The 22,552-nt window shown below is 40.9% G+C and overlaps 1 protein-coding gene across 2 annotated transcripts in view; it reads left to right on the top strand.

Annotated features, from left to right (window-relative positions):
• Nucleotides 1-22,552, top strand: part of MTFR1L (mitochondrial fission regulator 1 like) — a 462,922-nt gene that overhangs the window by 111,007 nt on the left and 329,363 nt on the right. Inside the window, exon 1 of one of the 2 annotated variants that reach the window (XM_044060115.1) lies at nt 6,507-6,609. The exons of the other annotated variant lie outside the window; for it this stretch is intronic. The gene's annotated coding sequence lies outside the window, so the exon portion shown is untranslated. Of the gene's footprint in view, nt 1-6,506; nt 6,610-22,552 lie in introns of those variants that run through there. 2 annotated transcript variants of the gene reach the window in all.

Raw genomic sequence — 22,552 nt, 5'->3', positions numbered from 1 at the left:
TGACCAACTAGGCATAACAGTGAATCTTCTTGTCCAATCTCGGCCCGTCTCGAAGCTTAGAGTTCATCGGGATTCATTTGGAAACTGTCAGATTGCAGTGCTCCCGCCCCGCCCCAATAGGTTCACTTCATCTGATCTCATGTCCAATGTCTTCCCGACCTGTCTCACCCCCAGGCTCACCTAGTTCTCAGAGCCTTAGGGTCCATGGCAGCAATTTACCTAGTGCCGTTGGCCAGGTTGTACATGAGGGTTTTGCAGTGAACTCTAGCTGTTTAGTGGTCTCTCCTGTTTCACCCAATGTCAGCTCCATAGTGCCTCACACCAGTGTGCAGGCGTCATCTTCTTTGGTGGATTTGGTCCCCCAATCTTCTGGCAGGCAAACCATTCTCCTTTCCTCCCCACCAGTGCCACTGTGACCACAGACGCTTACTTGTTAGGGTGGGGGTGCATTTTCGGGGACAGGCGGTCAAAGCAGATACCAAACTGCATATCAGTGTCTTGGAGATGAGGGCATTCCTACTCGCATTGCAAGCCTTCCAGGACTGCCTTCCTTGGGTACCATTGCAGTTCACACAGACAGCATGGCGATTTGTGTGGTACTTCAACAAATAAGGGGACACGCGTTCAAATCTGTTTTGTCACAAGACCATGTGAGTGTGGGAATGGGTGATATCCTTGGAGTGCTTTCTCATTGCAACACACCTTCACAGTGAGTCTAGCGTGTTGGCAGACTGAGCAGGGCCATTCTGGGCCCTCACAAATGGTCCTTGAATCCTTTTGTGGTGAAGGAGATCTTCATTTGCTAGGGTCAGCTGAGCTGCTATCTCTTTGTATCCCCCTCAACTACAAATGCAGCTGGTATTTCACTCTAATTTTCCCCAACCAGAAAATCCCCCAGAGATGCTCTGGCCCACGATTGTCCCCTGGGTCTCCTTTACACCTATCCTCCCTTGCCTCTCATTCTCAGAGTACTACAAAAAGCCCTTTGCCTCAAGGCTACCTTGATCCTCATCTCCCCCTTTTGGCTTCTGCAGGTGAGATTTCCCATTCTTCGGTCTCACCTGAAGTACCCCTTGCGTACTAGATCCCATTCCAGATACTCCTCTTGGCTTCCACTTTCCAACCTACAGATTCATCTGACGGCATGGTTTGTCCACTTCAGTAATTCTAAACCAGCCCAGCTTCCTTCTGTTAAGAATATTATTCTGGCCTCTCAAGTCCACTTACTAGCGTAAGTCTTTCTAGTGGAAGAAACTATTTGGGCTAAGCAGCGCAGTCTAGATCCCTTCTCGGTTTCCGTTTCAGATGTTTTACTTTTCTTGTCTTCCCTTTTTCAGGAAGGAGCTAGCTTTTTGACTATCAAAGTGCACTTGGCAGCTGTTTCCAACTTCCATATGTGTGAAGAACCGGCCTTCTCCTCCCACTTCTGCAAAGCCCTTTTAAAAGTTTTTTTTTTTCCTTGGACAAAGCCTTTTTTTTTTTTTTTTTTACTTGGACCGTCCTGTCCAGGAGCCTTCTCCCCCTTGGGATCTTTCCTTTTTGCTACAGTGTCTCACACAGGGTCCCTTTGAGCCTACTGCCACATGTGATATCAAATTCTTGTCATGGAAGATGGCTTTTTAGTAGCTATAACTTCAGCCAAAAAAGTTTTGGAGTTGCAGGCTCTTTCTGTTAAGGTAGGGTGGCCCTTAGGACTAATCCATCATTCATGCCTAAGGTCGCTACAGAAGCGAATCTGAACCAGTAAATGCAATTACCAGTCTTCTTCCCAAACTTTGCTAATAAAGGGAATGTTTTTTGTATACACTGGATGTGCATAGACAGCTGCATTACTTCTGCAAGTCTGACCAGTTGTTTTGTAGCCTTTTCTCTCAACAGCAAAGGTCAGGCGGTGACCAAAGTGACTCTCATCGGATTTCATTGTGCATTTCATATGTTTATTCGTCCAAGGATTTATCTTTACCATGGCCAGTTAGAGCTCATTCTACTCCATCAATGGCTACGTAAGCTGTCTGTCTTGGCCATCACTCCACAGATGACATTTGTGCTGCAGCCACTTTGATTTCTCCGCACACTTTTTTGTTAGCCACTACAAACTTGACATTGTCAACTCCACAGTGTCCTTCTGAGGCCGCCCAGGATTTATGGTAGCTGGGGATGCTGACCTAAGAGTGAGGAATATTGACATGGATAACATCGGGTAGTTATGTACTTATCATAACTACAAACCATTATAAACATTGCCTCTCACCTGCTATGCAGTGGCAATATCAACCCCAACGGTCTAATAACAAGTCCCACAAATCACCAGAATCCGCCTAGAACCAATACTAGCCTACTTGAGAGAAAAAATCTAATATTCTAATAAATCATAACCTAAGAAGAATCCTTAACAAAACCATTGAGCTCCATGCAACCATAGCATTATACCTACCTGAAATCTTCCCTCACAGAAACCTGGCTTAAACCACGCATTAAAAACTAAGAAGTACTTCCCCCTGGTTATAGCATACTACAAAAAGACTGTACATCTTAAAGAGGAGGTGGAGTCGCTCTCCTATATCAGAACATCAATGTTGAACTATTTAAAATAGAAATCCCTGCATTTAATAATGCAGAGATCCTACTTGCTAAGATAAGACTAAATACACAAAAACAACTAAAGATCTTGGGATCCTATATCCCTCCAGGTGACTACATCAAAATCGTAGAATCTCTTCTCTGGTGGACATCAGAAACCCTCTCCCATGAAGCCATTGTACTAGGTGACTTCAGTATTGATTGGACCTCACTTAAATCATTAACCTTTATGTATTCTCACAGCTTGTACAAACCCCTACTAGGGTAGACAGAACCTCAAAAAAAAAAAAAAAAAAAAAAAGAATCAGTACCAGGCTGGATTCTCTCCATTCTCCCAACTTTCACTCATAATTTCGGTTCGCTACCTGACACAATCTCCCAACCTTCCTCATCCGCGATCAGACTAAACTCACTAGAACTAGCTCTCTCAAACGCATAAGATACACTAAAAACTTCAGGGCTGATTATCTTAATACAGCCTTCAAACACTTTTTTTTTTTTTTTTTTTAACTGGTCTGCTCTTTTAACACTTCATTTAGATGAAGCAGTTGAGTATTTCAGCACTATTTTCTCAGACCTTCTTGACCAACTTGCTCCACCAAGACAGATCCACACTAAAACCATCTATGCCCCTTGGCTTACCAAGAGCACCAGGTAACTTATGAAACAAAAGGACAAAGCATGGGACACGTGGCCCAAAAACAAAACTACTCCTAATAGGCAAACATTCTTACAACTGAGAAACGCTGTTAAAAAAAAAAAAAAATTAGACCAAGCAAATAAAAATACCATAGTGAAATTCAAACCAAGTATAATACCAATCCACAAAATATGTGGGCCACTGTAAACAGTATTCTCCAACCAGGTAAATCACCATCTCCTCATCCAAACATGGACACCAACTCTGTAAACACAGCCACCCAGTTTAATTTCTTTACCAACTCTATATTAAAGCTGTCAACAGACCCACACTCCTCAACCCCCACTATACTATATAACCCATCAAGTAACACTAACTCCTTCACCTTTCAACCTGTACCGGCTTACACCATCTACACACACCTAACCAAACTTAAATCCACCACCTTAGCGGTAGGCAAACTGCCTGTCAAATTCCTACAGATAGCTGCCAAAGCCATTACCTACCCAGTCTCTCTAATCATTAATAGATCAATCTCAGAGCAAAAGGTGCCATTTCTCTGAAAAATCTCCTACATTGTACTAATTATACAAAGGGGGCAACTCCACTGACCTAACAAAACCGCCCTATAATTATACTTTCCCCATTGGCTAAAATACTGGAAAAATGTATCCATACCTAGGTCCTAATGCATCTCCTCGCCAACAGTCTTCTTGTCGAAACTCAACATTGATTCTGCTCCAACCATAGCACTACAACTGCACTCATCCGTTTTAGTAACCTAGTAAATATGCAATGCAACTCCCAACTAGTGTCTGCAGTTTTCCTTGACTTATCAAAGGCGTTTGATACAGTATCCTGTACAAAACTAATAACATCACACTCAGAAGTAAAACTAACTACCCCCCCACTCTGTTGTGGTTTCAAGACTCTCTACCCCAATGCCAACAAGCTGTTCAGTGGAACCCCCCCCCTTACTTCCCATAAACTAGGAGTACCCCAAGGATCAATCCTAGGACCCCTACTTTTCACTATATTTACAAATAATCTTCACAAAGCCGTCCCCTCTAGCAAACCTGGTTCAATACACTGACTCCATCTTAACCTGCTCTGCCCCCACCCTCCAACACATCAAATCAAGACCCAAGAAGCCTTTACAGCCATCAAAACCTGGCTAACAAACTCTCGGCTAATACGAAATCCTAAAAAGACCCAACTTATGCTCTTTCATCCTTCCAATGCAGCAGCACCTACTCCCCTGTTCTGTATTTCTACATCTGATACTACCTCTTTCTCCCCCATCACACAAACTAAATTACTAGGGTCATTATTGACAGTAATATAACACACAGCTCATACAATAACCAAAATCAACAAAAAACTAGGTACTTTTTTTTTTTTTATTTTTTTTTTTTTAGAGTTGTAAAAATTTCATAACCAGCAACAGTAAACTTACCCTAGCTCATACCCATCTTCTCTCCACCTTACTGTATACTTCTCCTGTCCTAATTGATCTAAACAAGAATGATTTAAACAAGCTATCAGTATGCTGGAACAAAATTTGCCACAAAATTCTCCTACCGCACCCATCACTGTCGGGCCCTAAAACACTTTCCTGGCTGAAAGTCCTTAACACCTTGGCTCTAAACCAACTGTACCAACCTGACAAAACTCCAACCTTACAAGACCTGATCACCCGCTACACCAATAACTGAGAACTTAGATCCACTAACAAGGCACTATCACAATCTCCAAAAGCCGTTGCAGCTGTTGTGATTACCTGTATTCTAGCAACATTTCCAAGACTTGGAACTCCCTACCACTACAAATCAGGGTTGCAACCTAACATCTTCAAAAAACAGCTTATTTCTCACCTAAATAGCTCCTGGACATGCAACTGCCTAGCACCTGGCTGACCTATTCTAACTCCTTTCCCCTACCCACTATCCAACCTCCTCTTTAAATCTCCCACAGATGCACTATATGTTATCACACGTTACTTACCATCTCATTGCTGCCAACTCCTCATTGTCCCATCTGTACCCACTAACTCTTCCCTAGACTAAGGTGAAAAAAAAGCTTTCCCTTAAAATGTCAATGCACCTCATATGAACTTCTATATTCTCCTCCTTTTTTTAGTTTTTCCTTTCGTGTCTTATCTTCAGTACATCTTCAAGATTATCTCTACTAAACATGTTTGAACAAACATCATGTGTTACTACCTTCTGTACTTTAATTGCATGTCTAAACCACTATGCTTATGTAAATATCTTATGCAATCATATGTTATATTTTTGTAAATATCTTATGCAATCATATGTTGTGTTATATTTTTGTAAGTGAATGTGTAAACCACAGTGCTCATGTAAATGTCTTTTATGTATAGTATGTTAGCAATTGTTCTGGAGCTTTTCTCCCTGGGCCTCCGCTGAAAACAGACAGCTCTGTCCAGTTGGACCTCCCTGGTAAACAAATGTAAAATAAATAAATTAACTTGGCATCTGTGTTATCCTGTGTCACTGCTCATAATTATCCCTCCGTCCCCCGTCCTGTAGGATTTAGAGATTGTGGAGGTGCCCTATTTGGTGGTCAAGTTTTTCCGTAGCTGCTTTCTAGTGCAGGGCAAACTCTGTCTGTGGGGTTAGAGGACAGCAAGGGATCCTGGGATTGGGAGGAGCTCTAAACTTGAAGCTGTCTATAAAGTGCTGGATCGGATCCTATGTCTGATCCAAGACCCAAGAGTGATGAATAGTGACATAGGATAACACAGATGCCAAGTTATGGTAAGTACATAACCCTTTTTAAATTGCATAGATATTTACAAACTGAATAGATTTTATTGTAATGTACTGATGGAAAAGGCCTGTACAGAATGATTTCCAACTTTTTTTGTTTCCTAAAAAACATTATCTAAATGGCTGCCAAACTGCATTCCACTTTGCTGTCTATGCTTTCAAAAGTTAATACCTCTCTGCCAGAACCTTTGGCCCTTTAAAAATGCATCATGGGTGACAGTTGTGCAGCTGCTGCATGGGCATCATTGAACACTTTTTGAGAGGCACAGTAAGCTAAATGTAATCACTAGATCCAAGTTTTCTTTTAGTGGCACTTTGGTCTAGGGTATTTCTCCATGACTATCCATTGGGACTCTGTCCTCTGGGTAATGAAAGTAGACCTAAAAATCCTAGATGTAAAATGTTATGCAGCCAATGTAAATGGTCTACAGGGCTACAGAAAAAAAATCTTTGTATTTTATAGTTTTCTTGGTTTCTCTTTGCATGTACAAGGGTACTGATGTGTGCACAGAGTTGTGGGTAAAGAGTGGCTAGGTAGCCTGGAAAGTCCTTCCAGTTTTAGTCTTGTCACATTGATAGACTTCTATCCTTATGGTAAAGTATGACTTTATTTCTTACTGTTCATGTTCTGACCTCATGCCATACTCAAAGCACAGAGGAGAGAAGTACAGCATTTCCTAGAGAAAAAAAAGCCATCCAAGAGGTTTTAACAGACTAGATATTTGTAGCAAAATCTTTGTAGTTCTTAATGTCTATTTTTTTTTTTACCTTGTGATACCAAAGAAGATACAGGATCTTTAGCCTGTACTAGATTTTATAAGCCTGAACCTTTGTCCCAAAGGAATCTTTCTAAATGGTAACACTGCAGTTCATCCTCCTATGCTCATCCAAAGAAGGTTTGATATTGCCTTATAACCTAATGTACACACTTGAGTTCTCTGGGATGCTTTAGCAGTTGATTTTTTCAGTTCAGAAGAGGGAACCAAACACTAAGTTCTCAGACATTTGGCTGTACATCAGTAATTCCAGCTGTCCAAATGCCATTTAGTCGTAGGTGCCCCCATTATGCATCTGAGTTTTAGATTGCCTGAAAAAAACTTGCTGATGGTGCTGCCTATGAGGGGCATTCTCATTCAGCACAAAGATTTGCTGCTTTGGCTGTGAATTGCTATTAGTAGAGCAAAGTCCATGCCCCACGTGGGTCAGTTTGCTCATTGAGACTGTGATCAGTAATGGAATTAGTTGGTTCTCTCCACCTGTAAGCATAATGCAAACTATCCTGCAGTGTCTCTTCATTCTAACATGGCATGGTGAAGTATCAATAGGTGTATTACTCTTTGAGTACTGGGGTTTGAGGTGGCTAGAATTGTGTAGTTTCTTAAAGCGTCCTGTATGTGAGGATTGTGCAGCGAACAGTTCAAGGTTCAATGGTCACAGCAACCTTATCTTTGTAAATCACAGGTCAGGATCACCAGTACATGTCAAAAGTTTGTTGCTTTATTTGAACGGTCTCCTTCCAGGTGGTCTTTTGACCATTTTTGCACCTTCTGTCACAGTCGCTACAAATACCTCTGCCCTGCGGTGGTGGTGGTCTCCTTCAGATGGTACATGGGGTGCATTCTCCACAGGTGTTTTACTTGCACATCGGTGTTTTGGAGATGAGCAGTTAACCCTTCAGGCCTTACATGGCATTGTTTTACATGGCATTGTTTTACTAGGACTATTGGTGACTTCATTCAAAGCATGTTTCTAGTCTCTTATTGCGGGAAGCAGGGCAGTATAAGGCCCTAGTCCCTCTTGGGAAGCTGTGAGAGTATAAAAGTAGGAACCTGTCACATTATTTTGGTTGCCATGCATGTTCCTATGATGTCTAGCTGTTATAGGTGCAGCCATTCTATGATGCTTCACTATAAGTCAGTCTGTCCAGCTACTGCCAAAATGCTGTTCTGACATGTGGTTTTCCAGATGTTCATAGTGTTACCCTGCTGCAGTCATCACACTTGGGTTTTCCTGCCATCAGGCGGTCCCACAGTTGGCCCGAATTCCAAAGTCTTGGTCCGGCGTCGGTTGCTGTCGCTTCTTCCCTGAAGTCAGTGCGCCAGGGGTATACAAGAGGCATCCAACGCCATTTTCTTCAGTCTTTCTTGCCGCGTGGTTGCCGAAGCAGAAGCAGTTCGCAAGTGCCGGTCGGCCGTTACCTGAGATTTTCGAATCTAATTTCAGTCCGAAGTCTTCATAAAGCTAAGTACCCCATTGGGGAACCTTTTCTTGCCTCAGTCCGATGTCGGAAAAAGTTAACAATTGCATTTCTTGTGGGAAGCAAATAGGACTTCCACTCTTATTGCATTCCTTGCCTAGGCCTATACCACGACGTCACTAGTTGTTGGTTTTGTGCTAGGTTCAATAAATGAACTATTAAGCGTTGTTTGATTGCACTCGACACTACGGTAAACTAATTATACCATGCCGTCAGAGCTTCCGAAGACTGGCATGCATAAAAAATGCAAGGATAAGGACAGGCAGCCTAGACCCAAGCCCGACTCCGAGGCCTCTGCTGGGCCTGTCTCCAATTCCCCAGTTTTTAGTGAGGCACCTACGCAGACCCTGACGACTGCAGAATTGGAGCCCCAGATAGCTTTGGACTCTCAATCGGAGCTTACTAGGCCGATGCAGCCTGCTCTTGGACCCTACCAACGTCTCAACACAAGGAGAACCCGGTGCTGCACAAACACCTTCGGCTTCTGAGGGTGTTTTCAGACAGACTACTCTCGCCATTAAATCTTTTGCTAAATTTAAAACCTAAAAAGTCGGTGAATCAGTCTCTAGTTCAAGGCCCTATGCCTAAGAAACAGATGCTTAAGATGGCTGAAGACTTGATTACTCTAATCAGGGGATCCCAACCCCCTCTAGACAAAAGGCCTAGACAAGAGGAGGATTCTGCCTCCTCTGACCAGGTTTCCATTTCCTCAGATTCCTCTGAGGAACAGGACTACTCTTTCCCTCCTTATGAAGATTCTGATGCTGAAGACTCCTTTGGGGAAACTTTGCATACCATGAGGGAACATTTCCACTGGGAAGGCCAGGACTACTCTGACTCAAAGAAAAGGCTCCGAGAGTTCCTTTTACTTCCCCAGAACCGACCACTTGCCATTCCTCCAGTTTTGGACATTGTGGATGATGTTTATTTAGAATCCAGTCTAAATTCAGATTCTCTACCTCCTGCTCCAGCCAAACCAGATTCTCTACCTCCTGCTCCAGCCAAACCAGATACTGTACAGTACCTGACTCTCAAATTCCTTTACAAAAGCCCTGTTGCTGATCTAGAAACAATCTCCCAGGGTCCTAAAGGGGCTAAGGCTTCTATGACTAAAAACCCTGTACCCTCTGAAAGGGACTCCAGAGCACTAGATAGGTGGGGAAAGAAGGTATACACCTCAGCTGCCCTAGCCATGAGAGCATTAAATTGTCAGTTCCACATGCTGAAATATCAGCAATTCCTAATGTCTCAATTAAAGCAAAAGATGAGCACGCATTCTCAACAGCCTGAATTCAAGGAAATGCAGGATTTGTTGCATGTAGCTGAACAGGTGGGCAAATACTTTACAATGTGGCTTTGATTCACTGGAAGCTTCCTGTAGAGCAGTTGTCACTGGGTCTGTCATACGTAGGCATGCATGGTTAAAAGAACAAGCCCTGCTTGACCATGTTAAAGCAAAATTATTGGATGCACCTTTACAGCAGGATGTTTTATTTGGTGTCAAAGAGGAAGTTCTGAAGAAAATGGAGGATAAAGCAAAATCTGTGCAGACAGGTCAAGGATTTTTTACAGGTACAACCACCACGTTTCAGCAGGAATTGGCCAACAAAAAACTGGTCCTTTCCAGCTTCTGACAGATGCCCGAGGGGCAGAGGCCAGATGCCCAAGGGGCATAGGCCAGTCACAAGACCCTTACAAACCTCGCCAATGGGGTGCCGCAACCCAGAAAGGAGAAGACAGACCCCAAACTACTAGAAGACAAACGCAATGATTTAACCCTCAAGCTGCCAAGCAAAACTCTCTTGGCAGCTTCCTTGGGAGGAAAATTAGCACTTTTTGCAGACAACTGGCATATCATCACAAAAGACAAATGGGTCCTGGACATTGTCTCACAAGGATACAGATTCCATTTTCACACCTTGCCAAGGATAAAAGGAATGCCAAACCTGCCACAAAATCAATGGGCAGAGGCACAAAAACGAATGGCTCTCATGTCCATGAGAGCTGTAATTTAACAGGTACCTATACAGGAGCAAGGACAAGGATTTTACTCCAGGCTCTTTCTAGTCCCCAGAAAGGACAAAACATGGAGACCCATTCTGGACCTTTCAATTCTAAACACCTTCTTGCAAGTACCCAAGTTCAAGATGCTAACACTACAGCAGCTTCTTCCCATGCTGGGCAAGAAGGCTTGGCTAGTAACGTTGGACCTCAAGGAGGCATACCTGCATGTCCCTGTCAGACAAAATTGCAGAAGATACCTCCGTTTTATTGCAGGTTCAACCCATTACCAATTCTCTGCACTGCCCTTTGGCTTATCTACTGCGCCCAGGGTCTTCACAAAATGCCTGGCACCAGTAATTGCATACTGCAGACAAAGAATTCAAATATACCCATACCTGGACAACTGTCTTATTCAAGCAGAATGCAAGGGCATTCTTTTACAACATCTGGCGTTTGTCAATCCCCTCTTAAGTTGCCTAGGGTACACAGTAAACGAAAATAAATCAAAACTAGTGCCCTCACAAAACATAATATTCCTGGGTGCTAGCTTGAATACAACGGCCCAGATGGCTTACCTCATGCCAGACAAGCAACAACTGACTCGATACTTCAAAATAATGGCAACAAAGACCCAGCTCCCTGCAAGAAAAATTCTGCAGGCCTTGGGATTCATGGCATCTTGCATTCTACTAATACCATTTGCAAAACTGCATATGAGGAAATTACATTGGTACCTGAAAAGCGTATGGACTCAACACAGCCACAGCTTAGAAACAATGGTACCACTCATTCCCTGCCTTCAACAGGAGTTTCTATGGTGGCACAGGCATGTCACCTCAACAAGGGTCAGCCTTTTACCTTACCCACAGCCAGGCAAACTATGACAACAGATGCATCGGACTATGCCTGGGGAGCGCACATGGCAGGACAGTGCATTCAAGGCAAATGGACTGCAGATCAAAGGCACTTGCACATCAATCAAAAAGAAATGCTAGCTATACAGAATGCACTAACAGCTTTCAAGGACCTCTTACACCCAGGACAACTAATAATAAAGACAGACAATACCACAGTAATGTGGTACATAAACAAGCAAGGGGGTACACACTCCTACCCTCTATACAGACTAGCAATGACCTTGTGGAACACAGCACTGACTTACCAAGTTCAATTACAAGCACAATTCTTGCCAGGAAAGAAAAACACATTGGCAGACTACCTAAGCAGAAACATCATGGATCCCCACGAGTGGAAACTGGATCCACAAGTATTTGCAATGATAACTCAAAAATGGGGACACCCAGACATAGATCTGTTTGCCAACCCCCACAACTACCAACTTCAAAAATTTTGCACAAGGTCGTTCCACCCGCAAGCTTGGAAAGTGGACGCCCTCTCATTCAGTTGGAAAACATTGACAGTATATGCCTTCCCTCCATTGCCTCCAATAGCAAAGGTGCTGCTGAAAGTCAGATTAGAGAGGCCACAAATGATACTCATTGCTCCAGACTGGCCACGCCAGCACTGGTACACAATACTAAGGAACATGGCCCATGCCCCACCATGGATTTTACCACAAATTCCCCACCTGCTCACCCAGCAAGACAGTCCGATTCTACACAGCCAGCTCAAGACTTTAAATCTGGCTGCATGGCAAATCACCTAAATAACCAGCCAACAACTCTATCCAAAGCTGTTATGGATGTCATTCTGGAGGCCAGGAGGCCCAGCACCAGGAAAGCCTATTCAGACAAATGGAAAAGATTTTGCGCCTGGAACCAGGCTAAAGGCCAAAATCCCCTTGAGCCAGACATTCCTCAGATTCTACAATATTTAACTGAGATGCTGCACAAAGGACTTTCTTTTTCATCTATTAAGATCCACGCCTCGGCGATTTCAGCTCATTACAGCATGGATCCTCCTTTATTTTCAGATCCACTCCTAAAACAGTACCTCAGAGGGGCCAAGAACATAAGACCGTCCAGGAGAGCACCAACACCAACTTGGGATCTCAACTTTGTTTTGGAAAAGCTTACACAGCTTTCTCAGCTGACTTAAAGTTTCTGTCATGGAAAACTGTCCTACTGCTAGCAATAACTTTAGCCTGAAGAGTCTCAGAGCTACAGGCACTAATGGCAGTGGAGCCTTTCCTTATTTTTCATCAAGACAGAGTCTCTCTACAAACTAACCCTTCCTTTATGCTAAAGGTGGTATCCAGTGTGACCCTAAACCAAACCATTCATTTACCCACCTTCTTCCCAAACCCCCAGAACAAAGGAGAAAGACTCCTGTACTCCTTGGACATTCACAGGCAGCTACGTTACTACTTGGATAAAACTAAGGCTTTCAGAAAATCTGATCAGCTCTTTGTATCCTATGCTACGACATCACTAGGAAAAGCTATCTCAAGACAGACCTGGAGTTCAGTGCACACCTTCACCAGACACTATCACTTACCTCTATACTCTTAAGACTAGAGCTGGCTTTGCCACTGCAGTTTTGCAGGGCCTACTAGCTTCTTCATACCCTGTTTAACTCCACCACCCATCCTTAGCTTTGGGATTCAACCCAAGTGTGATGACTACAGCAGGGTAACGCGATGAACATAGTACAGTTTTGTACCTACCATAAATGTAGATGTTAGATTGTTCACCCTGCTGCAGTCCAGGTTACCCTCCCTCCATCCCCTCTGAACTAGCTGAACTTATCTATGCCACTCCATCCTATACAACCTCTGTGGTGTATTTGCTTGTGACTGAAGGTATTGTTTTATTTGTGTGTGTGTGTGTGTGTGTGTGTGTGTGTGTGTGTATGTGTATATATGTGTATATATATATATATATATATATATATATATATATATATATATATATATATATATATGTGTGTATAATATATTGCCTACCTATTGGGGGCACCTGACATCTGGGGCAAGAAAAACTGAAGAACATGGCGTCTGATGCCTCTTATATACCCCTGGCGCACTGACGTCAGGGAAGAAGCGACAGCAACCGACGCCTGACCAAGACTTTGGAATTTGGGCCGACTGCGGGACTGCCTTATGGCAGGATAACCCAAGTGTGATGACTGCAGCAGGGTGAACACTCTAACATCTACATTTATGGTAGGTACAAAACTGTACTTTTGTGATCTGCTTTCCTGACGTCTGGCCCAGGCCAACGAGGCAGTTTTTCTCATAAATCCTCGTGCTGAATGTTTGGAGCAGGGGTTTGTTTCACCAGGATTGACCATGTGGTTACTGTATAGTTTTCATCCAGGTGGTGGTCAAGTTTTAAAGGGCTAAGGTTATTCAGTCCTTGTATGGGCACACCACATCTCTCTGTTCAGAAACCTCTTGGGTAATTTTACGCACCTGTTCCGTTTTGTATCATTCCAGATTTGAATGATTGTGCCATCATCAGTCTAATATTCATTTTTCTGCCCGGATGTTTTCCTTCTTATTGCTCCTTGTATAGAATTCCCAACTGTTCTCTGCTTCCTTTTGAAATGCCTCATCTCAGACTTCCACTCTCATGTAGTACCAGAACATCTGCAATATTTCTGAATCTTCTGACTCCTTATCTTCCTCCTCTGCTGGGGGTTAGATGCTGTCTACACAGTAATTCTCAGACTTTGATCTCCCACTGTCTGTGCCTTCTGAATTGTCTACCAGTATCCTGCAACATCCATCCTTTGTTCTTTGATTTTGCCCCTTTTTTTCCTTAGCTCTTAATACATCTGTTTGGTCCTTTTGCCCTCCTTAACGTCTCTTTCCTCCTGAGTACCATCCTTTCTCCATTTGCCATCCTTTTTCCATTTTCCTTTCTTGTGTTGACCTTTCTGTGTATTTTTTTTTTCTAGGTCTCGCACCAAGTAGTTCCACCAGTTGGAACTCTGATTCTGTGTGTATTAACTCCTCTGTTGTGAATGGGCATTGGGAAAACGAGCACCCCTGTCTGGTCCCCTCTCTGTCTTAGTCTCCTGAAATACTCTTGTATTTCAATTTTTGGGTCTTGATCTATGATCTTTATTCAGCATATGTACTTTACCCTGCCTCTCTTTGCTGCAGTGTCTTCATAGGAGTCCCTGTCTCACCATAGCAAAGGTTTTTTGCAGGTCAGTAGAATATCCCACTTTTCTCTTCCTGTTTTTCCCAGTGCATAAATTCCAGAAGGTCCCACCATTTTTCCCTTCACAAAGACATTTTGCCCCCCCCCCCCCCAAGTAGTTTTGGTAATGATTTATCCACTTTTTCTGAAACTACCCATAAAAATCTTGCCTACAAAAGATAAATGTGTACTTTCCACTTCCTTTCCTCCCCCTTTTAGGTGTCATGATTATCCTGGCCCTCCTCCTACAGAAGATGTTTTGCCAGAGTCCTGAAATGTCTTGTATTCTTCCCCTTAAGACCTTCATATTTCCTCCCCTCCCTACTTATAGAATGATGGGGGGGGGAAGAGATCCTTCTGGTCCAGCTTCTGTGCCCATTGTTTTGTATATTGCTTGCCTTTTTGTATCTCATCTCTTCATTAGGTTTGTTTCTCCCTTTTTGTGTATCCCTCTATTTTCTTTCCCCAGTTTCATTCTAGGACTTTTGTCCCATCTTGTTCTAAAAGGAATACCTCTTGAAGATTTGTTATCCTTTTTTCCATTAGTAGCTTCTCTACTAAATACTTAAACTCATTCCCTTATCTTCCTGCCCTTGTATTTTTCTGTTTCCCTTGTGCAGTCACATGTATCCCCTAGTAGTCCCTCCAGGGTTTTCCAAATGACAAAAGCCAGCAATATATCCTTTTAATAAAAGCGCAAAACCTCTCTAGCGCCTTGGCGCATTAAGCCTTCCAGGAGATAACAGTAGTAAAAAAGGACACCTCTTATAAAGAGGCATCAATTAAGAAAAACAAAGCAATTAAACAATCAAACGATATAATACAATTTAATTCTCTAAAGTAAATATTTCCAATTGCATTCGTGGTTAAGTCCACCAGGTGTGTTGTACTAAAAACAGCTTCTTTGAACAATAGCTTATTTTTCAAACAAGTTACATTTGTTGCTTTAATTTGTTCAAGAATACAACCTCTCAATTCTGAATAAGCTCCCCCATGTACAGAATTAAAATGAGAAGCAATGGGACTTTCTATCTTATTATTTTTAATATCACGAATGTGTTCCTGCAGTCTAACGTTGAATGACCTTTTACTCTCACCTATATTGAAAAATTTGCAGGGACACTTGAGTGCGTAAATTATGCCTATAGTATTAAAAGTAAACTCTGCTACCGGTCTAAATTTCAAACCATTAATTTTATCAAAAAACCTAGTAACATATGAACAAACTGAACAATTTCTACATGTCCCAAGTACCCAACCTACCAACCTCACCTCCTATATTTACATCCGGTAAGGAAAAAGTTGCGTGTACTAACATGTCTTTCAAATTAAGGCCCCTCTTAAAGAAATTAAGGGGACATGCCATACATTTTTAAGATTGTCTTCCCTCCACCAGGAAAGGCCAATAATACTTTATACTGGCTATAATTTCATCAGATAGTATATTCTAGGAGGTAACAAACTAAATGTTCCTACCTCCTTCATTCCTCATCATCTGTGATATATTATTATGTTCCCTACTATTTCCTTTATCTTTCTCTGGAAAACATAACTTCTCTAGAGCCTTTTTAATAACTTCCGAAGCATATCCCCTATTTTTAAATATTTGGCAGGAGTTGAAAATTTCTTTTTCTAAAGTATCAGATTCAGTACATAGTCTTCTGACTCTTAGTAACGCTCCATAAGGTAGGGAGTTTAAAATATGAACTGGATGGCAACTACGTCCATCCAAAAAATATCAGTCATCACCAAATTTTTCTATGTATGTTTGTAATAATTTTTCCATTTTTATTATTGACCTTCTAGGATCAGGTCCAGAAAAATAACAGTTACCACTTTGTAAACCTTCAAATCTTAAACCTAACTGATTAGAATTTAATATATTAACAAAATCTTGTATTAATGATTTACCTCCTTTACATAAAATCAAATAGTCAAATCTGAAATAATGAATTACATACTTTCTAAAAAGAACTCTAATCTATATAAAAAAATAATTTCAAAATCCCATAACCAGGTTAGCATACATTGGGGCAAATGGAGCTCCCATAGCTGTACCTTGTATTTGTTGATAAACTAACTGGTTTAAATTCAAAATTTATTAACTAAATTAAAATTAATTCGATAATGTAATTTGAAACTGGACCGTCACCCAAAAAGAATTTAAGGGCCTCAGTACCTACTGACTGTCTAATATTTGTGTACAGGCTCTTAACATCTAATGTTGTTGTCTTTCGGCTTTTCCCGGTTAGGGGTTGCCACAGCGGAACTCCGGTCCGCTAATGATTGGCAGTAGATTTTCACAAACGCTGAGGTGCCAGCTTGACGTTCAACCTTCAACAAAGGTACGCCCATTTACGCACATTTTTCGAACGCCCACCCAACCACGGGGGGGGGGGGGACATACAGACTCCACACACAAGGCACTCCAGCCGAGAATCGAACGGGAGAACCTCTTGCTGTGAGGCAATAACGCTACCGCTGCATCACCGCGGATGCTCAACATCTAATGTGATCCAGTAATAATCTTCCTCCCAAAACACATATTTAATCTTATCTAAGAAGTCAAGAGTCTTTTTTGTAGTTATTATAGTTAAAGTTATTGCAAACTTGGTTAAATAACAATGCAACACTACTCCAACATTATGTAAAAAATGCTGCTACTATAGGAAGACCCGGCGGATTCACTAGGTCTTTGTGTACTTTGGGTAAACAATAATACTTAGCCAAAGTACAATTGTCTGTATTAAATTTCACATCCAAGTCTTTTTTTTTTTTTTTTTGGACAAATATCCAAGTCTGAAACCTTTTAATAAAATATCTTTAAAAATTTTTATAGCTTGTTCATATTCAACAGTACTAGATATTTTATATACAGCTCTCATATTTAAATGGTCCATACACATTTTTAAATACTGAGTAAAATGTAATACCACTACTTTACTACCCTTATCGGAAGGCTTTATAGCAAAGTCTTTTCTCTTACTCATGTTTTGTAGAGTTTGCCACTCTTTTGTTTAGATTATAACATACAGCATTTTTATTACCCTAAAATTTCATAAAAATGTCAATCCACTGAATGATGTATCCTAGAAGAAAAATGGGAAATTCCTTCATGCCTAAAAGGTGGAATAAAAGTACTTTTAACTGGTACTTTCACAGTATCTAATAAGCAGTAAGCATTTACTTCATTATAATCCGATTAAGGAAGAATCGCACTTAAAAAAAAAAAAAAAAAAAACCCACCAGAATCTGAATCACTATATTCCTCTAAAACTTCTGTACACTTATCTTTTTCAAAAAAATAACATAAATGTAGTTTGCGTATCAACTGAAAAATTTCAATATAAATGACATGCTTCCTAGGAAGAGCAGTAGGTATAAATTTCAAACCGCATTTTAATACGGCCATTTCACATTCATTTTAAGTTTAACAAGATATATTTACAACAAAATTGCTTTAATAATTCATTTCAGTAGTTTCTAATGACGACAATACTTTTTGAACATTAATATTTAGTCCGTTTCTGGAGGTTCTTACCTCTGATATTGTCCATCTCTGTTGTTGTCTGTACACCCTCTCTTTTTTCCATAGTTGTCCCGCTGGTTCCGAAAATTGCTGCGTAGATATTCCAGGTCTTGTGGTCTCGGCAATGAAGGAAAATTAACTGCCTCCTCTTCTGATTCTCCCATACTAGCTGCTTCCAACGATGCAAAAGAAACGCCATGCTTCAAATTGGTTCCGCCCACACGCTGCCACTTCTGTTGGTTATGTTTAGCTAATTTCCTAAAGGCATAGCCACTGTTGTAGTCCCGTATATCTCTCTTTAACTAACTTATTGATCTTTCTTTTAATAATGTCATTTGAAACCTCTTCCAACTTCACATTATAGCTGCCCAATATTTGATTGAACTGTTCCAAATTAAACTGTGCAGTCAAATTAGTGCAACAGATCTGTCTTTATCTTGCGTTGTTTAACTGTCTCTCTCAATGAGAATATGTAACCATTCCATTACACGTTTATGGGCTGCTGAAGCCCACCTGGTTTCAAATTATCTACTGCATCAGTAATATTAAACTGAGTAGTAGGGGACTTAACAAAACGTATCCCTGTCTGTGTTGTATCGAGATCTATGTAACGTTGCAGGCTTAAAATATTGAAATGTAAAGAATTCTCTTTAAATAAAAGTTTTTCAAGAGAATCTAGAGAGTCTTGTGTTTCTGAAGAAACGTTCACCACATTAGGTCGATCCACGCACTGAAATGGGTTAAGCGATCTTTTTTTTAACCCCCTCCACCAAAATACGTTCCCAAGATTTAACAGCATCATTTGCTTTAGGCATTGAGGTACCTTCCGGTTGGATCTCTCTCACCTCTCTAGTCTCTCTAGACTGGCCCAAATATTGTTCCATGGTCATCTGACCTTGTTCTACCCCTTCATCATGAAATATTCAGGGTAGTTATATAAAGGAAAAATCACTGGCCATATCACATATAGTCCAAAACCACCAATTGCAGTACAAAAGATTTTCCAAACGGTAAAAACCAGTAATATATCCTTTAATAAAAACATTTTAAAAATGGGGAATATACTTTGGGAGTTATTTAAAAAGGCTCTAGAGAAGTTATGTTTTCCAGAAAAAGATAAAGGAAATAGTAGGGAACATAATATATCGCAGAGGAAGAAGAATGAAGGAGGTAGGAAAATTTATTTTGTTACCTCCTATAATATACTATTTGAAATTATAGCCAGTATAAAGTATTATTGGCCTTTTCTGGTGGAGGGAAGACATAAACTTAAAAATGTATGGCATGTCCCCAATTTCTTAAGAGGGGCCGTAATTTGAAAGATGTTAGTACATGCAACTTTTTCCTTACCTGATATAAATATAGGTAGTGAGTTTGGTAGGTTGGGTACTTGGACATGTGGAAATTGTTCAGTTTGTTCATGTTACTAGTTTTTTTTGATAAAATTAATGGTTTAAAATTTAGACCGGTAGCAAAGTTTACTTGTAATACTATAGGCATAATATGCACTCAAGTGTCCATGCAGTCTTTTCTATATAGGTGAGAGTAAAAGGTCATTCAAGGTTAGATTGCAGGAACATATTCGTGATATTAAAAATAAGATAGAAAGTCCCATTGCTTCTCATTTTAATTCTGTACATGGGGGAGCTTATTCAAAATTGAGAGGTTGTATTCTTGAACAAATTAAAGCAACAAATGTAACTAGTTTGAAAAATAAGTTTACAGTTCAAAGAAGCTGTTACACTTTGACACCTGGTGGACTTTACCAGGAATGCAATTGGAAATATTTATTGTAGAGAATTGTATTATATTGTTTGTTTTTAATTTGTCCAATTGCTTTGTTTTTCTTAATTGATGCCTCTTTATAAGAGGTGTTCTTTTTTTTTTTATCTCTTGGAAGGCTTAATGCTGAGGCACTAGAGAGGTTTTGTGCTTTAAAAGGATATATTACTGGGTTTTGTCGTTTGGAAAATCTTTTGTACTGCAATTGGTGGTTTTAGTCCCTCCAGGGTCTCTGTTATATATTCAAACTTCCAAAACTTCGAATACCGTATGTTCGAAAACATATCATCGAAGTTTGAAAGATTGAATGTATAATAAAAAGAGAAAAACATACCTTAACGGTGTGAGCAAGGGGGCAAGCCCCACTGCACCCCCCACACCCCCCCTACTTAAATATACCAACCCCGAGACCACACTTCAGTGCAGAAAAGGGAAATTCTCCCATTCTGCACTGCACGGTGCTGTTAGTCAACTTTCGAACTTGGTCGATCATATGGTGTCTACCATATGACGTTCGACATTTCAAGAGTTAGTTTATTTAACATAGACCCGTCCCTCCAGTGCCATTGTTTTGCTCTGTAATAGTTTTGCTAATTACATTCTTGTTGCTTTTTCTCTGATCTACAGCATTTCTCTCCATTAATTTATTCTGGCTTTTCCCCAGTTCCTTTATCCCCGTTCCTTTCTTTTCTTCTGCATTCATCAGTGTTCCCCTGATGATGACCTTTATCCCACCATTGTTCTTCAGCACTGTTTCATATCCTCCTGTACTGAATCCTTTATTAGTTTTGTGTGGTTCCCCCCTTCCATTTTATAGCTAGCCCACCACCTCAGTTGTTCTTTTCTGTTTGTACACCCTTCAGGCTTTTCCCCAGTTCCTTTATCCCCGTTCCTTTCTTTTCTTCTGCATTCATCAGTGTTCCCCTGATGATGACCTTTATCCCACCATTGTTCTTCAGCACTGTTTCATATCCTCCTGTACTGAATCCTTTATTAGTTTTGTGTGGTTCCCCCCTTCCATTTTATAGCTAGCCCACCACCTCAGTTGTTCTTTTCTGTTTGTACACCCTTCAGGCTTTTCCCCAGTTCCTTTATCCCCGTTCCTTTCTTTTCTTCTGCATTCATCAGTGTTCCCCTGATGATGACCTTTATCCCACCATTGTTCTTCAGCACTGTTTCATATCCTCCTGTACTGAATCCTTTATTAGTTTTGTGTGGTTCCCCCCTTCCATTTTATAGCTAGCCCACCACCTCAGTTCTTTTCTGTTTGTACACCCTTCAGTCTCACTACTGCTTTTTCTGATAGTCTTTCCTGTTTGGATCTGTTCTATTAGGTTGTCTTTTCCCTCAGAGCATGTCAAATATGCTTGTACCAAAATGTTGTATCCAACGAAAAGAGAGTGCACCTTCACGCATTTCCCTCCATATGTCTTGTCATCCTCTCATTCGTTACTTGGTCTAGTTAGTCTCATCTTTTTGATTTTGTTTTATATTCCCTTTTCATAGAACCTTTTTCTAGTTCTGTGGTGTTTGGTGTGTGCGCATATGTGTGTGTGTATATGAGATGTTTTCCGTTACCTAGCATGCAGTTTCCAGTGTTCACTGCCCGGTGATCAGTTTCACACTGAGTGTGGAGAGTGGATAAACAAAGTGTGGAGGGAATGTTGCTGAGAAAAGGGTGAGTAGCTAAGGAGGGTTTAAAGGCCGAGAAGAACATGAGAGTAAGTTTCTATGGCGGCTAAAAAAAAGAGGAGGCAAAAGATTACAGTTGGGTTATAAAGTTAGTAATGGTGTAAAGCTTGGATGAGTTTATCATGGCAATAATTTGTTTCAGCAGTAGAAGAGTGTGGAAGGAGTTAAACTGAATAGTGAATTCAATAGTGGTTTGCTATGATGTAATTGTGAGCAATTTCTGAGAAGACATTTGTGGGGTTAAGGCTAGCATTGATTGGCAGATTGAATGAAAGGGTGGGGGTTACCAATTTTAATTGTAGTGGTAAGAGGGGGCGAGAGAGATTGGGGCTAAGGTGGGGAAGCGGAGTGAGTCCAGGATTAGCGAGGTTGAGTGGAGTGGGCTGAACCCCCCCCCCCCCCCAGCTTTTCTGATGAAATGAAACCAATGAAATGCCTTGGCAAAAGTAGTGTATAACAGAAATGAAGGAGTAATGTTGGGATACTAAAGGGCACTGGAGAGGAAATAAGTACATTTAGAGAACAATGTATTAACAAGATGTACTCATTTGTGAAACACAGTTGGTCTAACATTCCTTACCCTTACTCAAAAAAGGGGAAGTCTGTATACCCTTGGGCTGCCTCTAGCCGGTTTCTTTAAATTAATGGGCCAATCGAAGAGCTTCCTTATGCAATAACCAAAAGTCCTCTCAACTTCCATCATAAGGTAGAGTGAGAGATGCTCCTCTTACTTTAAACAAAGCTACAGAGCTTGGTGTCTTGACACAGAACTTTGAATGCAAGTGCACTTGACTGTTTCAAAAAATCTGTCTTTCTTGCCGAGTAGTACTTTTGATCACGGAGGGTTTCGTTTTGTTAAATTTCTGATGTACTCTGAGCCCTAATGCAGTGTTTGAGAGGTTAATGTTGTGGATATTTTCTCAGTCAGTGATTCGGATTAATTGAAATCCTTTTTATACGTCCAGTTGTACTGTGGTTTCTGGTTTTGCTTGAGTTATGAAGGATTGTATTGTTGTATAGGCTAATGTTTGTGGAGGAAATGTAGGTTGTTACATCATTAAAAAACACAGAATGGATTAACTGACTGGATATATAAAGGCTCCATTAGATATTTCTGAAACTGTGCAGTGGGGTTTGAACAAAGGGTAAGGATTTCATTATTTT

The sequence above is a fragment of the Protopterus annectens genome, chromosome 1.part2 (assembly GCF_019279795.1).
Source record: "Protopterus annectens isolate FY-2018-M chromosome 1.part2, PAN1.0, whole genome shotgun sequence".
In the NCBI taxonomy this organism is placed as follows: domain Eukaryota; kingdom Metazoa; phylum Chordata; order Ceratodontiformes; family Protopteridae; genus Protopterus; species Protopterus annectens.
This window is presented reverse-complemented; position numbering and strand designations above follow the sequence as displayed.